General features: G+C 40.4%; 1 protein-coding gene across 10 annotated transcripts in view; it reads left to right on the top strand.

Moving 5' to 3' along the window:
* Window positions 1-18971, top strand: part of SOX5 (SRY-box transcription factor 5) — a 614147-nt gene that overhangs the window by 276262 nt on the left and 318914 nt on the right. For all 10 annotated transcript variants that reach the window (XM_088164910.1, XM_088164917.1, XM_088164914.1 and 7 more), the window contains one exon: window positions 6022-6182. The gene's annotated coding sequence lies outside the window, so the exon portion shown is untranslated. The remainder of the gene's footprint in view (window positions 1-6021; window positions 6183-18971) is intronic.

The following is an 18971-nucleotide window of genomic DNA, read 5'->3' as shown; positions in this document are numbered from 1 at the left end:
TAGCTGGCTGAGCGCAAACTACTTCTCTTTCCAATAGGATATATATAAGCAATCAATATGATTCTTTTTATCAGCACATCAATAGTACTCTTTTAATTAGAGAGTATCCAGCACTATGCTAATGCTACACAGTGATTGCATATTGCACCATTTTTTCTCCCTGTGATTTGCCACTTTTCCAGTACAAAGCAAGTGACCAACACAACAGACAGGGAACTTCCATTGTAATGGTAGGAAAATCAAGTTTACTGGGGAGAGTACAAATAGTTTTTCTCTTCTCCCAGGTAATGACTGGAAGATAGATATGCAGTGCAGCAACATGAGGTCCATCTTTTTGTCACCTCCAAATGAGGTTCCCATGGCATGCTGGTGAAGGGGAACCAGCAGGCTGCTTGTGGACAGGCACTGGCACAGAGGACTGCAGCCTGCTTTGTTTGCATGATGGAAGCAGAGGAGCCTGTTGCTCCCAGCCTGCTCTGCATTCCAGTAAGTTGCAAGTACTTACAGTGGAAAGTTTCCAGAAAGGTTTGGGACACTATCACCTTCTCTTGTTGGGTCTCAGCTGAGACCAGAGCAAGGCAGGGTGGAAACTGAGGTTCAAAGAGAGGTGCTGTGAAAGTATAAAACACCTCGGCATATATACCACACCCCACTTTTTCCTCCTCCATCCCTAAAACTGCTGAGAAAGATAAGGGATCAGATTTATACATTTGTGTGATCTTTTTAATTTTTAATGATTGGTCATTTAGACTTTCATCATACACAGAAGAAGAAATGTAACTACGAAACAAAAAGCATACCCAACTGAATAAGTTTATTTTTATCTTGTGTTACTTCATTCTGTTTCAGGGGCAAAACAGATTAGCTTCCCAACACAATGTCTGCAATTTTACTGTAAAGCTTACAATATGTAACAAGTCTTGCAAAGCCCTGTTATGAGATAATGTGAATGTGTAAGAGTCTCTACCTCCACTTACAAAAAAATTTACATTTTTGCTACAAGGAATTAAGGTGGAAAACTTGAAAATACAACATGGGATAGCCTAGAGAAGTAAGAGAAAGATAAAACAAAAGGATCCCAAATGCATTGGAAGGAATTGGTTAGGGGTTTTGTTTGTATGTTTCTAAGCATTATTGTTTATGGTAAATCTTAGGACTTTAAGTCTGGTCTGATGACTTTTAGGTACTTGGGAGGAGTAGTACCTACAATATCTTTCAGATCTTCTCCTCAAGTTGTTTAGTTTCTCCTCTACCAGAGCAGTGTGCTTGGTCTTTCCCTTTCCCTAGGCTCTTAGGACCTGGCATTCCTCCATTTCTGTGATTATGGAGGTCTTGGCTTCTTTGTGATCCTGGTAAAACCAGTAAAAAAGAGGTGGCTGGAAGGGCAAAGCACTTCTAGTCCTGCTTTTCCCACTCCCCCAGCTCAGCCTGCATCGTTTCCTAGGTGTCGATTATCTGCACTTGGATTTGGTTCTGGGAACAGTGAGTTGTCTGAAGAGTCAGCTGTCTTTAGCATTATACTTTTAGGTGAACAGAAAGCAAATGGCACAGAGTGTAAAATAAGTATTTGAGCAAACATTTTAATCTCACTTGGGGCAGTTTGACAAAATATGAAAACGTACCACGTGCAAATGCATCTGCACACCATCACTATCATTCTCATTTGCTTGAGCATCCCTGGAGATACTTAAAAGAAGGTTGGCTGTGGCACTTTGGGATGTGATTCAGTGGTAGACCTGGCAATGTTAGGATAATGGTTAGACTCAATGACCTATGAGGTCTTTTCCAACCTATAGGATTCTGGGATTCTCTGATTTTAGGGCAAGTTGTGCTTTTTTTTGCACAAGCCTCAGCTCATGGCAGCTGCATGCGTGACCAAGCCTCATTGTTCTGGAGGTCCCACTGGTTTTAAGAACAGCCTCTGCAGCTGAGCACGTACTTGCTGTTACACAACATGAGCACCAAGGTCTCAAATGCTAATTCTTCAGTTTCACCTGAAGGCATGGCTTGCCATATTTCTGATTCATGATGGAGCAATGAAAGCATCAGTGCTTTCTAGAGGTGAGGTCGTGCTGTAATCCAAACCAGGAAAAGAAATTGTGTCCTAGCCTAGCCTGCTATTAATTTCAAATTCTATGCAAAAGTTTGAGTAGAATTATTTACGCTGGACAAGGCAACTCTGACCTTTTCTCATCAAAAGGAAAAAAGCAGCGGCAGCAATAATTTACATCATGCACCGTCAATTCTTTGTACCATTAGTCAATTTGAAACAACTTTAAAAATGAAAAAAAACCCAAACAAACCCAATTAAAAGCTATTTGACTATAGGAACAGTAATTTCCAGATAATTTCTTAACTTCTGTGAGCAAATTTCCTCCAGTTTAGGAAATTCAGAGTTGTTTCCATTTTGATAAGAATGGAACATCCATTCAACAGACAATAGAAGCTGTTTAAACCTGTTAAATACTATGAAATAGATGTGTACAGCTAATTAAGGTATGTGTTGAATAGTAATTATGTCATCCTGAGGGATTTACAAATAGACTCTAGTTAAAATTTGATTCAATCTTTTATCATTCACAGAAGGTGCAAATTATTATTCATTTTACGTGCTCTGATTTCAGTTCTAAAGGTAATCCAGAAAAAAGGGAGAGGGATTTATGTTTTATCAGCATTGTTTAAGAACTAAGATCCCTTAATTATCGCACTGTACCAATAGTCTGCTACCCAACTCACTGAAGCAGTCATTCAGCTTTGAAACTAACAATTTACCCTCCAAGCAAAGAGAGATACAAGGAAAAGTGTTTAGTCAGCAAGCAAATACACCAAATTGTATGTTTTGGCTTTTGTTGGTGTCCATGTTTCAGAGCAACGCAAATGTGAGTCATTTACACAATGCCTTTCAATCAAAGGCATCAAAGCAAAGGAGACAGATTCCACAAGAAAATAAAATTAAAAAAAAGGCAAAGGTGAAATTATTTATCGGATCCAGTTCCCTCAAGCTTCTGGAACCTCTTTCCAGATTTATACAACATGAATAGACTCTTGGTCTTACTCCTTTATGTAATATCTCATCATAGTAATGAAGAATTAGATAAGAGTCCTGATAATTTTGTTAAAGTATATTATAAATTCTTTCACAAGGAAGTTACTGCGATGTTTCTAGATTTATAACAATAATTGGCAATCCCTATAATTACTATTAAAGCTGGCCAAAAATGAAAAGAAAAAAAATTGTTTAATGAAATATTTTTATGTCTTGGAATGAAAGCTGTATCTTTAAAGGAAATTATGTCTTGCCCTGCTTAATGCCAACCAGTACTGAGAAGCAGCCGCCTCGAAGAGGGAGAGCAGCAACTGCCCAGGAACTCCTAGAAATGGTGTCTAGTCCTTTAAGTTGAGGTTAAACAAAGGTGCTGGACTTCTTTGGAAGAGTTATCCAGGTGTAAGACCTAATTTGTTGTGTCATGATTTTATCTTTCTAGTGGAAATGGCATTTTGGTAAGGTGAATAGAAGAATCCACATTATCTTTGGTTGGTTGGCTTGGTTTTCTTTGGGAGAGACAAATGGGCTTGACATAACTGGTTTTCTCTGCACATCCCATCATATTTAATCTTTTGACACAGCTGCTTGCTTGCAGTACAGTTTGGAATACTATCCACTGAAAAACGGGTTGCTTGAAATCTATCAGAGAACTACCATATTTATGCATAATTTTTTTTCATGCAGACTCTTAAAGTGTTTAATAGGGGTGGCATACACTGTAATAGAAGTGGAAAGTGTTCCCAGTTCTTAGCAAGATAAGAAAATGTTGTTTCTTATCTGTGATTTGAAAAGAGATGAAGGGTCAGTGAGGTAAAGATACGTGAAAGCTCTTTCACACTTGGTAAGAACTACAGAGGAGGAATGTTTCTCACTGGCAGCTTCTTTGAATGGAAAGGAAGAGAAAAAGGCAACTCCTAAGTAAAGGGAAAGGATAAGAAAAAATGTTAAGTAAAATCAGGGAAATTTGTTGGTTTACTTGCTAAAAGATACAGGTACACAGCTCTGAGATGATTTCCACAAAGAAAAGAGCAAGTCAAGCTGAGGGCAGCTTTCAATGCTTGCCTGTTGTTGATGCTTTGGGATTTATAAAAATTCATAAGGCTTTAGAGATAGCTGAGAGGAGCAAGGAGAGTGGGATGGGCTCTAAACCACCTTCAGTTTTGAGGAATTGCATGGGAATATAGGGCAGTCTGCTGGTCCCCAGGTGTAGCTTACCCAGGGCTTGCCTTGTTGTCCCACCTGACTCCATGTAGTTGTGAGAGAGGGAGGCAGTTGTGCTCAAAGTGGAATGGGGAATATTTTAGGTTATGCCTGTCCCATCTGGTGTAACTCCTTTGAAGTTGTTTTTCACTGCAGTGTTTGCAGGAGCTACAAAGATGGGCAATATTTGATTTCAAGACTCATGCCAAACTTAGTAATGGGGGCATGTTGGGTCTGCAGCCACTTAAATAAATTCTTTTCCTCCTTATTCTCGGCAAATTTGTAGGTTATCATCTGATGTAGGCTGTAGGAACTGTTGCATACCTGGCCTGTGCTGGCATTTGGCCTGGGAGAGAGCAGATGGCTCAGACTCTGTCCTCCTCTGTTGAAAGTAGAAGAGAGCTGTCCTACGTGTTTTGTTTGGTTTTTGTTGTTTTGGTTTTTTTTGTTTTGTTTTGGTTTGGTTTTTTTTTTTGTGGCATTACAATATCAGTGGATGTATTTCATCACTGTGGTGAGCTATTTTTTAACACATCAGCTTTTGTCTTGTGTTTATTTGCACACAATTCACCAATAAGTAAGATATGCATGCCTTGTGTTGAGAGGACTAATGTCATCTCATGGACCTGGGGACTAGTGCTGTGAAGTGAGAGCCTAAAAAATTCCTAAGTGTGTGCTGTCTAGAGAGTGTGAGGAATGGCTGGGGGAGTGGGGTTGTTTATCCTGGAGAAAAGGAGGCTCAGGGAGACTTTATCACTCTTTAAACTCCCTGACAGGAAGGTATAGCCTGGTGGGTCAGCCGCTTCTCCTAGGCAACAGTGACAGGACAAGAGAACATGGCTTTAAGCTACACCAAGGGAGGTCCAGGTTGGACATCAGGAGGAATTTCTTAACAGAAGGGGTTATTAGACATTGGAATGGACTGTCCAAGTGCTCAAGGAGGTGGTAGAGTCACTGTCCCTGGAGGCATTCAAGAAATGACTGCATGTGGTACTTAATGCCATGGTTGAATTGACTGTGGTGATCAAAGGTTGGACTTCACTATCTCAGAGGTCTTTTCCAACCTAAATGATTCTGTGATTCTTTCACTCTTGGAGAAAAAACTTATTTGGTCTTTAGTAATTAGAATACATGAGAAATGTGTGACCAGTCTTTATCCTGTTAAACTGAAGGCTTGTAGTCTTACTACAAGCCTTGCTCCAAGCCTTACTGGCTTTCAACATGAGTGAGAAGGGAAATCTTGTCCTCCTATTATTCTAACTGGGATACGTGCACAGGTTTCCTTCTTTGACAAATGAATACATGGACTAAACTTCTGGAGCTGCACACTTAAAACTTTCATTTTACTTTTGTGCTGAAGAGTAGAAGTAGCTAAAATAACTGGTAGTGCATATAAGTTAATTTGTTGCTGAGCTTCTAATAGTAACAGATTTCAAAAATTATTTTTTGAATACATTTTGGAGCTGGTAGAATGCTTGAAAGATTAATTTCTAACAGGATTTGCATTCCATATAATTTGGATTTAATGACATGGCAAAAGGGTTTCTGAGTATATGACTCTCCTTTTCCATGGCACAGTAGGTATTTCATCTTAATTTTTTGGTTGCATGCTAAGAAATCAATATGTAAAGCAAGGGAGTACAGATACTTAAAAGGAAAGTATCAGAGAAGTTGAATAGTCATGTATTGGGTTAATATTTAAAACTGGAATATTTCTGAGTAGGAAAGGGCTTCAGAATTGGGCAATTCACAAACCACTTCTTCCCCTCCAACAGCTAATTCAGAGGCAGCAATTGTGTGAACAGCCTCTTCGCAAGAGGACCAAGTGTAGTTTGTGACAGAATTGCATGGAGATGATCCCAAGCTGAAAGTCAAAACAGGATCTTCTTTTGAGTTCACCGAGTGACCTGCAATTTTATTCCAGCACCTAACACAGGTAAGAGATTTCTACAGAATCCGCATTTCCCAAGGTATTTTAATTTCCCAATCGTAATTCCTGTTCTTCAATGCCTGCAGCTTTGGAAACTACTGATGCAGTGCCAGATTCTAGGACCAGGTTTCATGTAGTTTTATTGGTCTTTAAGATATCTCTTAGTTAAGAGATAGTCAAGTCAGAGAGTCCTTGTGCATTTGTCAGCAATCCTACACCAAGGAATTCATACACAGAGTATTATTTGAACCAGAATTTAAGATTAAAAGAGAACTGTTGCTTGAGTCTTTGTATCTCATTTCCATGTAAATCAGGAGAGATTTGTTTGAGTTAAGCAAGAGTTCTACATCAAGGTGGGAAGTGCTCTTGGCTCTTGGCCTCTTGCTGGAGAGCCAATTCCTGGGGACAGTAGATTTGGTCCCAAACTGTGTTGCTGTGTTACAGGATATAGAACAAAGCCCCCCATGAATCAAACCCTGAGATGTTCCAGCTTGCCTTTGGAAATGTATACAAACAATAGGAGTCCAGCTGAGAGAAGGTACCTGCCCCATCCAGGCTGGGCCAGCTTCTGGCAGTTGTGTGGCACACTGATGCTACTGAGCTGATGGGCAGAGCCCTTCCAGAAGGCAGTGAGGGTGGGAATGAACCCCATGTTGCAGGTCCCCACCCTGAAGCTTCTTTCTTGCTCTTTTTTCGTTTCTATAGGCTTGCTCTCGGCATGAGGTGCCAGATTCCTAAGTAAACCTGAACTTTCCTTTTTGTTTGATATAGAATAACTTTGCAATCCCTATAAAATGCTATGTCGTGTGAGTTACTTGAGAAGTCATGTTCCATGGGAGCAGGGGAACATGCTCTGTTCCTGCTCACTGGAAGGACAGTATATCCAAGATCATGAAAAGTAAAAGCAGTTCTGCTCCATCATCATTTCATTGGGGGTGTCAACAGCAAGAAAATATGGGATTTTATTCTTTGTGGCTTAGTTTTGGTCAGAGATAGGGTTTCAGACTAGTAATATCCTTCTTCCTCAGCTATCATCCCCAAAAGACCTCTGCATTAAGATGTAGGCAGCGCCCTGAATGTGTCCCAAACATCCTGTTTTACACCCCCACCCTCAAGTGCTGCTTGTTCTAAGTGACTGTGTGGTGTGGAATGAAGCACAGCGGTTCGTGGCTTCTGCTGCTGCCACAGAAGAACTCCCAAAATGAGGAGCTACCTCTGCAGCTGCAAGGGGAGTGAGAGTCAGGATGGGACAGCAGCCACAAAAGCCACTTTCCCACAGATACTATCCTGTCCTGGCTTCAGATTATTCCTTAATCATTAGCCCTAATGAAGGGCTTTTGTCGTAATGGGGGAAAAAAATGGAAAAGGAAAAAAGAAAAGAAACAGACAAGAAGGAGAAAAGACGGGGAATAGCTGGGATTATCTCTGTGCTGTCTCTCAGGTCCAGTGACAACACGACTACAATGGGTAGCTTTCAGGACTGCATATGGTCTTCCTTCCGAGGGAGTTGATTAAGCGACTCCGGATGAAATTGAAATCCTGTGATTTGACCTTTGTCTGGCCTGGGAGGACTGCAATTCGCATAACAATTTCCTTTTGTTCTTTGTTTGGAGTTATTAATCCAACATGAGCCTCGAATTAATCAGGGGTAGTGCGTTGTTACATTTCTAATTCACAGCTCCACTGCTTGTGTCTTTTTTAATTAAGGCCGAATGATAGCAGGCCTTAGCCCCTGATTGCAACACTTACTAACCACACATTGAGGGATGAAGAGGCTAAATAGGCAGAATGAGATTACTTCAAGGTTTCACTTAATTGTTTTTCCTTTAAGTAAAGAGCACTGAAAGAACATGGTTAATGCCAGGCTGCGAGCATTTCTTTTCTATACGTGTTACATGTGTGTGTGTGTGCAGGGGTGGGGGAGGCTGGGGCTGGTGCACTCAGAGCTCTAATGGCTCAAGGGTTTGTAAAACTGAAGCCTTTGGTTATTGATTTAAACCATTCCTCCCACCTCCCCTGGGGGGCAGGGGCAGGAGAAGGAGAAATAGAGTTGGAGAGCGTTAAACTTAGGTAGATCCATGAATTTTCTTGTATCCAGAGTGAAGTGATTGTTTATATAGTTTCTCTTGCTGTTTGCAACTGGTTCAAAGGTATAAAAGGCAGGAAGATTGAAGGCTATCAGAGATGCTAAAGAAATGTGCTGACACACACAAAGCTCCCCAAAGCCCAGCAGTGGTAATAATCATCATAAAATAAAGGCAAGGCAGTTGTGTCACACACCAGATTTTGTTCATACCGAAGGATGTTTGAGTAATTTTGAAAAGCCATTTGTAAATTTGTATTGTAAGAGCCATTCAAGGCCACAAGGGCACAGGTGCTATTCCAGAGGAATGGTGTAGATGATCTCAGATAGATCCTGGATAACACAGTCTTGTGCCAGACACTCGAGATGCTAGAAAAGAAAATATACTGAGTGCCCAACTTTACCACATTTATTTACAAAAGCAGTTCTGTTAACTTAAAAAAATATAGAGAAGGAAAAGAAAAGGAATAACAGTATTCATATTACAGGTTTATGCCCAGAGTTTCCAGTGTTTTGACCTCCTACGGTGCAGTGCTTTGGATAGGATTGTTGTGGAGAAAAGGTTAATATTTATGCTCCCGAGCCTTCAGATGCTGAATATACAGAAATCCAACTAAATTCCATTTGTGCCATGCACCTGCAATAGCAGATAGAGCCCTGTAATTCTGGGAAGCTAAGTCTTACTGAGTTATTTCGTCCATCCAAGGAGCTGGAAGAGCTAATGTTTTCTGTGTAAAATGGCGAGCTGGTGTTAATCATACCAGGCTACAGATACAGAGCTGCTGTTCTGACTCTGGCATGGGATATACAGGGCAACAACACTGTTCCCACTTTTCTGAACTCTTGATATGTTGAGGCTGTTCCACACAGGATTATCTAAGCATGCAATGATAAAACCTCTAGATAGATTAAGCAAAACTATGGTGTAAGCTCCAAAGGAGAAAAATGTGCCAGGTATAAAGCTTATTTCTGTGTTTAGAAATCTAAATTTTAAACTGGGTCTGCTTTTTCAAATGAGCCTGAAAGGAACAGGCTATATTTAGCCTCCCATAGAAATGTATATAGTGTGTGGAAACAAACAAAAAAAACCAAGCTAACACAAAAATCTTTAGATCTGGCTTTCAGTTGGTGCAAAGAAGCACTAGGGACTTCTATGATCAGTAATGTCAACATGGGATTTACAGTGAACTGGGTTCACAGGTTCAAAGCCATTTTCTGCACTTTCCTGCTCTTTTCTTAGGTGCTGCCTGATCCTGTGTGTCAGCATACTTCTGGTAGATTGCCAGCTCCCGTGCTGGGAGAAGTCAATGGGATAAGAAGATGCTCAGCATTAGTTGGAGTAGGGCTGCCTGACAAGCAGTTCAAGTACCTTACAGATTATTTTGTTTTTCAGAAGCAGTTTTGATGCTGTTACATTAAATGACACCTTATTCTGCAGCTGAATCACACTTTGCATGGAGAGAATAGGATTAAGCACATGAGAATCTGACCATCTATTATTTCCTGTTTATTTCTATTTAAAGACTGAATGCTTCACATTTGTCCACCTTGTTCTCTTTTTCCTAGAAATCTTTGCAGACCAGGGTGTGTTTGTTTATAGCAGACCCAATTCCAAAATTGAAATTTATTTTCAGTGCTGTTCTGTGTCTTAAATCTGCATGGTTCTTTTTTTATATATTATTGTTTGAATGCTCAGTGTTGTTGATTTAAAGGTGTCACATTACACTTCTAAAGGCTCTCAGTATCAATGTGTTTCTTATATGAGTGTTTTGAATAATATCTTAAACCCCAAAGCCCGTTCTGTCCCGTGTCCTGTTTAAACCTCATGGCAGTGGTCATTTGAAATGGTATATTTGGGGTACTTCTAAAGTCTTCTTTTCCTTATTCTTGCACAGCATAATGTTCAGCATTGATGCATTCAGTGGCTCTCCTCAACAAACTTACAATACCATTTAGTGCTTTGAGATCCTGAAAGATGAAAGAAGTTGTATAAACAGATGGCATGGGAATTACAGTGGTTCTTGAAATGGTTAACCCTTGCTGTAAACTGTTTTGCAGGACCTTGCTAGAGCCATGTATCCTGTCAGTAGTTTTCAGCAGTTGGCTTGCTCTGTATAATATGACATTACTCATTTCTTTCAATTATTCTGTGAAGGAAATTAGGCTTCTTGCCATTCTCAGGAAGCAAAAGACATGGTCAGGGTACATGATAATGCTTTTCCATCCTTGTCCAAAGTGGCCATAGTTGCACTTATTTGGGGGACAATCCTCAAGTCTGTAGGTCTTCAATATTTGCAGCTGCACCAATCAACACTGATGAGCCGACCGATAAAATGAGAGACTTATGATGCTGCTGTTCTTCCTGACAGTTTTAGAGAATCTGTTGCTATTTATGAAATCTTTCTGTTGAGTTCAAAACTGCCCTGACCTCTGCTCTATCAGGGTTGTACTCCCCATGTCTGCACTGACAAGTCAGCCTTGTGCAGCCAAATGCCCAATTCTGGCAGTGGCGCAGGGGCCGTGCCTGTCCCGCACCACACGTGGAGGTGCTGACACTCCTTCCCCTTGGAACTGAGGCAGGTCGGCTCCAGGCCGCTCTGTTTCCCTGCTCTCCTCCTTTGGACATAAGGTAGAGATTAGGATTTAATGGTCCTTTGAGTTGCCCAGCGCTCCTGCCTCGGCGCTGTCTCCCCACGATCCCCCTGCCCGCGCCCTCCCTCTCTGCCATCAATGGGAGCCTTTGATGTCGCACAAGGGAAGACTGTTGGCTAACAGTCTGGAGCTGCCTCGTTTGAGCCAACCACCACATGAAAACAAATGCGAGCCATCATATTTCATTAACTGGCTGCCCCCCGTTCAAGTGCCCTTTTTTGATGTCGGAGCGCATCCTGACAGAAATCAGGAAGATACGTGTGATTAAGGCCAGCAATAATAGTTAGTGCATTGTATTGTAAATTACCTTTCTGGGCCCTGCTACTTTATCAGCCCCACTGGCCTTGGCTTGGGTACATTTTTGACTACTCTGTATATACAGTGTATTAGCGCAATGGAGATCATTATGTGGCCTGTATTTGAGTCATTTTTATTTAAGATGCCAAACAATAAGCTGTTGATTGGGGGAACAAGAGGCGAACAATAATGTTCTGTGTCACATAATACACCACCATTTTCCAGCTTTGCTTTAGAAGGGCCCTCTTTATTGTTTTTGTATAAAAATGGTTCTTAGGAGGAGGAATATTTTGCTGAGGTATGTCATTATTTTGCAAATTTCTATTATCTCATCATGTTGTCTTCATTGTAAATTGCAGCTAATTAGGAACCTAGTTAGAGCCCCAGCTTTGAGGCTGGCTTTTTTGTGAAAAGAGCCCACCGATTACTGCACTACAAGAGAGGAAGGGAGAGAAAAAGGAGATTAATCTGGTTACCTAGGCGACACTCGCTTCCATCTGCGAGGAACAATACATTTTTGTTTCCTTGGCTCAGTTCAGATCTGTTTTGTTTAGGGGGAAAAAAGAGAGAGAGAGGGAGAGGGGGAGAGAGAGAGAAGAGGAAAGAGGGAGAGGGAGAGGAGGCAGCCCCACAACAATGCTGGACTCTGTCTGGCCCCGGCTTACCCGTTTCCATCCCTCCGTAAGTTCGGGGTCTCGGGGGAGTGGGAAGATGAAAGAGATAAGCTCCAAAGTTGTCAAAGGTCATAACCTTGCCACACAAAGCCAGCAGTTTTACTTCTAAATCCCCTTCTCCGAAAAAGCACTTAATGAAATAATATACTGTGCTTCTCAACACCCTGTAGTCTTTATTAAGCAGCCAGGCCCCAGAGATGGTGAATTTAAGGAGTCAGTTAAAACTTCGGACTTAACAGTTGCTGGCTCGGAGCGTCTACTGTAGATGTGATGGGGATTTTCTTAGAGACACAGACAACTTTTCTTCCACTTTCTTTCATTGGCACTATTGTGGCTTCCCTGACACATGTTTTAGAGCTGCCTTCACACAAAAGGCAGGGGTCTGTGAAGGCAGAGCATACTGATTTTTTTTTTTTTTAATTATTTTAAATTTCTTTTTGGTTACCTTCACAAGGTCATGCCATAACGGACAACAGTAACCTGTATCTTTCTTGTGCATCAAACTATTAAACCCTTGTGTAGCTTTTGCATTGAGTAGACAACACAGCCACATTATTTACTTCTTGTTTAGGAGCAGCTTGCCAGAAAAAGGACAGAGGTAATAACCAGAGCTGATAGAGTCTGGCTAAAAGCTCAGAAATGCTCATGATGTCTTGAACTGAATTGGCTAAACCCACAGCCTTTTGATAAGCACAATGCTTTCTCCAGGTGTTATGTCATCATGTATAATGTTTTACTATGTAGTAGCATTATGGATGATGACATAAAGTCACAAAAATATCAAAGTTACCAATTTTAGCTTATCTGAGCTTTCCAAACCTGGACCGTGGTGATCAAATCAGAGCAAGTATCAGGTTAACAACCCTAAACCTTTTATTCTGCATTGCTCTGAACATTTATGTTTTCTTCCTCTAAAGATTCCAAGAGCTGCTTCAGTGATGTGTTGCTCCCTCTAACTGGAAATTATGGTCATCAAGTTACAAAATTGCAAGTGTTCAGGAGGAAAGAATGAATGGAAGTACCACTGCTTTTTTGGGTGGGGAATGTGAGACATCTTGGAAGTGAAGTCATATTTGAATTTCCAGTTCTGCCACATGTTTTCTGTTGGATCTTGGCCAATTAATTTGGCCTATTTCTGCCTCAGACCTTGACCCACAAAGTAAGCAAAGCTATATTTCTCCACCACGGAGAAATAACTTGAGTCTTAATTAAGTAATTAGTGTTTTAGGAAGAGTTTGAGGTGCAGGGCTCTGGCTATATGCAGAACATTTAATCCTTACCTATTCTGTTTCAACACATGCCTCGTTGGGTACACCTGAACGAGTTCTTCTGAGAAGAACTCTGGAGTGAGAATTAAATCAAACATACTAGACTATGTTAATTGGAGTGACTTGCTGAGATGTTTTGCAGACATGTGGATGGAGCAGTTGTCACCTCACAGACAATTAGCCCAGTTTTCCAAGCTCTGAGGAGAATGCCCACAGTAATTCTGCAATGCCATAAAATGAGGTGAGGGAGGGAAAAGGGCTCTATGTTATCTGTGTGCAGAAAAAGAGAAGGACACTACCCCTCAGTACAAAATTGGCACTGTGTGAGGGAAAGATTTGGAGAGTGAAGTATCAATCAGAGACTCTTAGCAGTATAAAGAAAGGATGAAGAATATTTTGCAAGCTTTTTAAATGGCAATTTTCTATTTTAGTAGCAATGTTAATTCTGAGGAAACCAGAAATTTGGAATGCTCCAAAATTGTAGAGGGGAGAGGGGTAGAAATCTTCACCCATTATTAGAAAGAACCAGAATTACTCCACATAACAATTAAAAATATTACTTTGAACTACATTATAATTTGAGGAGACTCTAGAGTTGACCTTCCTCTTCTTAAAGATGGGTGGAGAGTGGGAATTTAGTAACTTATGTTGGCCTACATTGTTCTTGCATCTTGTGGAAAAGGTTGACAGTGATGGGGTGTGGACAAATAATGGGGACCATTACTTGTTAAACAGACATAATAACATAAATAAAGTTATATTACTTCGACTGGGGTGTGCTACATATGCATTTAGTCATTATCTCCAGCTGGGAATTATCAAGGAAAGAAAAAAAAGGAAGACCAGGATACTGAAGCCACATAGGTGGAAGAATATTCACAGAGAAAGGTCAATGTCTGCTTCAGCCCCAGCATAAAGGGTGGAGGATTTATTGTCAATTCTGTACCACTGTCATCACAACAATGTCTTTGTATGCACTTCTAAGGACACATTTAGATATTTTTTACTTTTGGAGTGGATGAGATCTGTTATCCCAGGAAAGACCCCTCTCATGTCCTGGCACTGCTGCCAAGACCTGCAATACTGTATAAATGTCTAAATCAACTTGATTTACAGTTAAGATTTCTTAATGTCTCAACCAGCTGGTTTTTTTTGAGATGGTGAAGGTGAGATGCTCTGCAGTGCAGCCTTGCAGCTTCAGAAACTGTGGCTCCTGTGGATGCTGCCCCCACAACACCAGCCTGGAGCATGGGATGGAGATAGGTTTCCAGAGGGTAGCTCCAGGACCTTTCTCCTGGAGACTCTAATGCTTCCCTGGAAGGCCTTTCTGTCTTTATTGCTAGTCAGGGTAAAGTCTGCTTGGCTCCATCAAATCTGACAAAATAAAAGCCAGAGGGGAATATTTCTTCAGCTCACATCCCAACTTTTGTGTTGTGTTTTGGAGCAATGCAGAGTGTCATCTTGTTAGTCTGAAAGCTCCTCAAAGGGTTTCTGTTCAGCCAGTGGCTTATCAGAGCCAGTTAAAGAAATTTAGCTCTTAAATTCTGTTTCTTTTGAAATTCTTTTTTTCTGTGTACTGTAATAGTTTCCCTGTGTAACCAGTCCATTACTGTTAGTTCTCTTTGGAATGTCAGATTGCATAAACGTTGCTATAAACATTCCAGCAGAGCTTGAAGCAACCCCTAAATGAATTTTGCCTTGGCCAAAATTATTATTTTATCCTTTACCAAAATAATTTCTAAATAATCATTGGAAGTATGAAGATCTGTGATTTATTCTAAGAATTGGTAATTATTTTTCATATGGGACTTTGAGGAGATGTGAAGAATTTGGAAGGACCAGTTACAGTAATTCATGTTCCCTGGTGTGGCACTTTAAGCAATTTTACCTTCTCTTTCACCATAATGAGAAATTTCCATGGGAGAATGGGATGCATGGCAAATGTTTGCCACATAAGCAGCCGTCAATTAACCACTAGCAGTGGGCACTTTGGCCATTTAAACCACACTTAGAGTCAGAATTTATGTTGGAACAAACCGTTTGAAAGCTATCTGGTTCAGCCATTCACTCAAAGGAGGACCAGCTTGGAAGTTAATTCAGGTTAGGATCAGATTCAAGTTCAGGATCTTGTTCCATTTCTGAGCACTTGGTCCGATGCTGTACCACCCTCATTTTTGTCAATATATTTATCATTATTTCCTTTATTGTAATTGCACTCCTGAACAGCATAGGCGGGATCTAAAAACATTTCAATCACATTTCAGGACCATGTCAAATGTATCTGTTTGATGGAGGGAATTTACATGGTATAGGATTGAAAATTAGTGCAATTATTGGCAGATGTGGGAGATGCAGATTGTGGCTGGATCCCCTGAGATGACAAAACTATTGGTGCATGTTGGGTATCAGAGAATGTGGTGCTAATGAGTAACCTCGTCTGCAACTCTCACCAATACAGCTATCTGACTTCTGACGGCAGAGAAGAAAGGAGGGGAGGAAAAGAAAGAGAAAATCCGCCCATGCCTTGGGAAGCATGTTCAGTCTAAGACACCAGTGTTCAATATACAAATGAGCTGCAGATCTTCTTTTGCTTTATCCCTTTCCAGGCTACACCACATCAATGGCTTGACTGGGGGCACTTGAAAGGACTTCAAGCAAACAGTTTCTGATCACTTTTACTTCTTCCTTGCTTTATTTTTATCCACGGTTACTCAGTCCCAAAATGAGAGGACTTTTGTGTATCATTTGTATTTTCTCTGTGAGCAGGGAGCTCTGTTTAGATTCTCATGACTGAATAAATTTCTTACAGATAAGAGCTTTCCTTAAGATAGGCCCTATCATGGGACTGTTTCTCCATTCTACTTCATCTTCTTTCTGCTCCTTCAAAAGTGAAAAAGTCCAGTAAAAACAGATTTTGAGGAAATATCCGTGGTTTAAAGGCTTTCCCAGGTTAATGTGGAACCAGCAGAATAACTGTGCCTTCCTCTGCAAATAGAACTGTTCCCTGTTAGCTCTTGAGAAAAGCTGGCAGATATACCCTTTATTTCTTAAAAAAACATATGCTAGAGATCTTTGAAAAGGACTTCAATCCAGTGCACAGAGATTTTGTTGGTTGCTTTGTTAAATGCTTTGGTTCAACAGTCCAGAGAGTAAAATAGAATTGTTGCCAGCAAGTACAATTTGAAAATAATTAATTAAATCCCAAAATGCAAGCTTGGCATAATAGTCTTGATGTTATAAAATAATAATTCCTGCATCCTTTTTTATTTGACTTTTTGTTTCTGGATTTTCACAGTGCGTTCAGCTGGGCATTAACAGTAAATCTCAACTTTTTAAAAGTGAATCCCAATATGATCTAATGTGATCACTTGATTAAAAGAGTTGCAGCTTTGAGAGAAGCACAGACTGGAAGATTTGTGAGTAATGAAGGCTAATAGAAGATTCAGAAAGTCAGTTCAGTTTGGATCAATTCCTGAAATCTTGGCTATGTGTAGGTCAATAGTTCGGAGGTCTGGAGTACAAGTTAATGTCATTATTGCTGAAAACACCCCTTTAGACAACAAAAGGGAAGTGCAAAGGTAACGAGAAAAGGATGTTAAACACAGGTGTTTAAAGTGTATACAACATTTATCAGGAACTCAATTTGAAACTATTTATTTATTTATTTATTTATTTATTTGTAATTGAGTCATTTAAAAACGCAAAGTTGATTGGCTGCCTTCCAGAAAGAAAGGTACTTTCTTTACTAGTGCCCCCGATGGACCTGCCTAGGGGGCACTAGTAAAGAAAATGTACACTTTCAACTAGTAAAGAGCATTTTGATTGCTCTTTCTTCAGTCTTTCACTCTGAAACTTTTCATCACATTGATGAGTAGTAATAAAAAAAATAAATAAATTGAGGGAAATTGAAGGACTGATGGTTTTTCATGCTTTGAAAAATGTGGCATTGTAAGATTGCAACAGAAGAAGCCAAGGAAATTAAGATCTCGAAAGAGTTTTTCCTTCTCAGCTGTGCTTGTACATGATGTTAGTGAAATTCCCTAAACTAGGCTGATTTCATACATTGGATTGACTGGAGGCTTTTATAATTTAGTGTAAAAGTCAAGTACACTATGCACTATTCTCCACACTTTCTCAACTCTTTCTGCCATCTCATGTATATTCTGGCCTTTAAGGACATCCTTTCTATAGATAGTGCTTTGTAGAATGTAAATGTTTCAGCAGCTAGATGAAGTCTTTGGCCAACAAGAAACTTGCTGTGAATCTGCACATTTTCTATTGCATTCAACTTTTATGCTTCCAGAGTGAAGATGATTAACTTTTAAAAAGTTTGGAGAACTTGACTTTAAACATTGTTGACAGTTTCAGGAATCATTGGGCAGCCTGACATAATGTTATTCATGATGCGAGTGCTGTCAACACAGATCAGGAGTGATACCAGAGAGAACTGTAAGACAATATTTTCGTTATAAGTTGTGGGGATTTAGCTGTGTGACTTCTATTAATAATGGGAGTTTAGCAGTTAATTCCCCAAGCATCATCTCCAACCCGCCCCCCAAAAAAAAGCTGAAAACATGCCCTGTAGTGTTGCTTGAATTAAAATTTATGTTGGTTGTTGTTTGGACATTGAAGATCATCACATCTGAGCAGTCACTCTGCTCCACTTTCCTTCAGGTGCTGCCAAAGAGCAAATAGGGAATTAGTTGTGGTTTAACCCCAGCTGGCAACTAATCACTGCACAGGCTCCCTTTCCCCTTCCAGTGGGATTGGGAATGGTAAAAGTGAGGAAATCATGAGTTAAGAACAGTTTAGTAATTGAATTAAAGTAAAAGAATCAATTGCTACAATGAAAAGGAAAGTAACAGAAAGAGATGAAAATAAGCACCAAGAAAAACAAGAGATGCAAATAAAAAGCAGTTGCTCACCACCAAACCCAATGATGCCTGGTATGTTCCTCAGCCATTGGCCAACTTTCCTCCAGACATCCTGGCTGTGTCCTCTCCCAGCTCCTTGTGCACCTCCAGCCCCCTTCCTGCAGGGCAGTGACTCAGGTTAAACAGTGCTTAGCAAGAACTACAATTTCAGTGTGTTATCAATGCTATTCTCATCCTAAATCCAAAACACAGCACTGTACTTACTACTTGGAGGAGAATTAACTCCATCCCAGCCAAAACCAGGGAAGAACTGCTGTTGGTGGAATGAGGGAAGATTTTTGTGGTTTGTGATCTCTGTCAATTTCTGTGCATTTAAGGATCAGCAGATACACCTGTCTTGCAACAGAGGTACCAATTTTGGGCAGATCTGACCTATTGGTGTTTATATACAGCAGGACTGGTCCATCAGGATTCTGTCCCCCACACTGTAGTTGCACAGTAATGCCTTTAGTCCCATTTAACAGAATTTCTGAGTGAGTTTCTGTTTGGACCATTCTTTTCCCGGGGTACAATATGCTGAGTTTCCAGCATATTGAATTGTATCTTGCTTCACATGATGCAGATGATATTGATAACTGGCCTGGAAAAGTCAACATGAGCAAAATGATGAGATGATCTACTCTGCAATAATTTTCTTCCTCTTTCACTCTCCAACTAACCACTCTCCAAGATTATGCAATGTTTGGGATATTAGGCAAAGGAGAGGACATTTTTTATGAGGAGTACCTCTGTGCTGTCATTCCTAGTTTTGTACATGGTTCAAGGGGGGAGTGGAAGGTTGCTGGGCATGGTCAGCAAGCCTCAATAATGAGGATAATCCACAGTAAAATGTCAGAATTTTCCTTTAAATTCGTTATATTCCTCTTTAGAGCCTATAGAAATGTAGA

Source organism: Sturnus vulgaris, chromosome 5, assembly GCF_052056855.1.
Source record: "Sturnus vulgaris isolate bStuVul1 chromosome 5, bStuVul1.hap1, whole genome shotgun sequence".
Taxonomy (NCBI): Eukaryota; Metazoa; Chordata; class Aves; order Passeriformes; family Sturnidae; genus Sturnus; species Sturnus vulgaris.
Note: the sequence above shows the minus strand (reverse complement) of the source record. Positions and strands in the feature narration are given on the sequence as shown.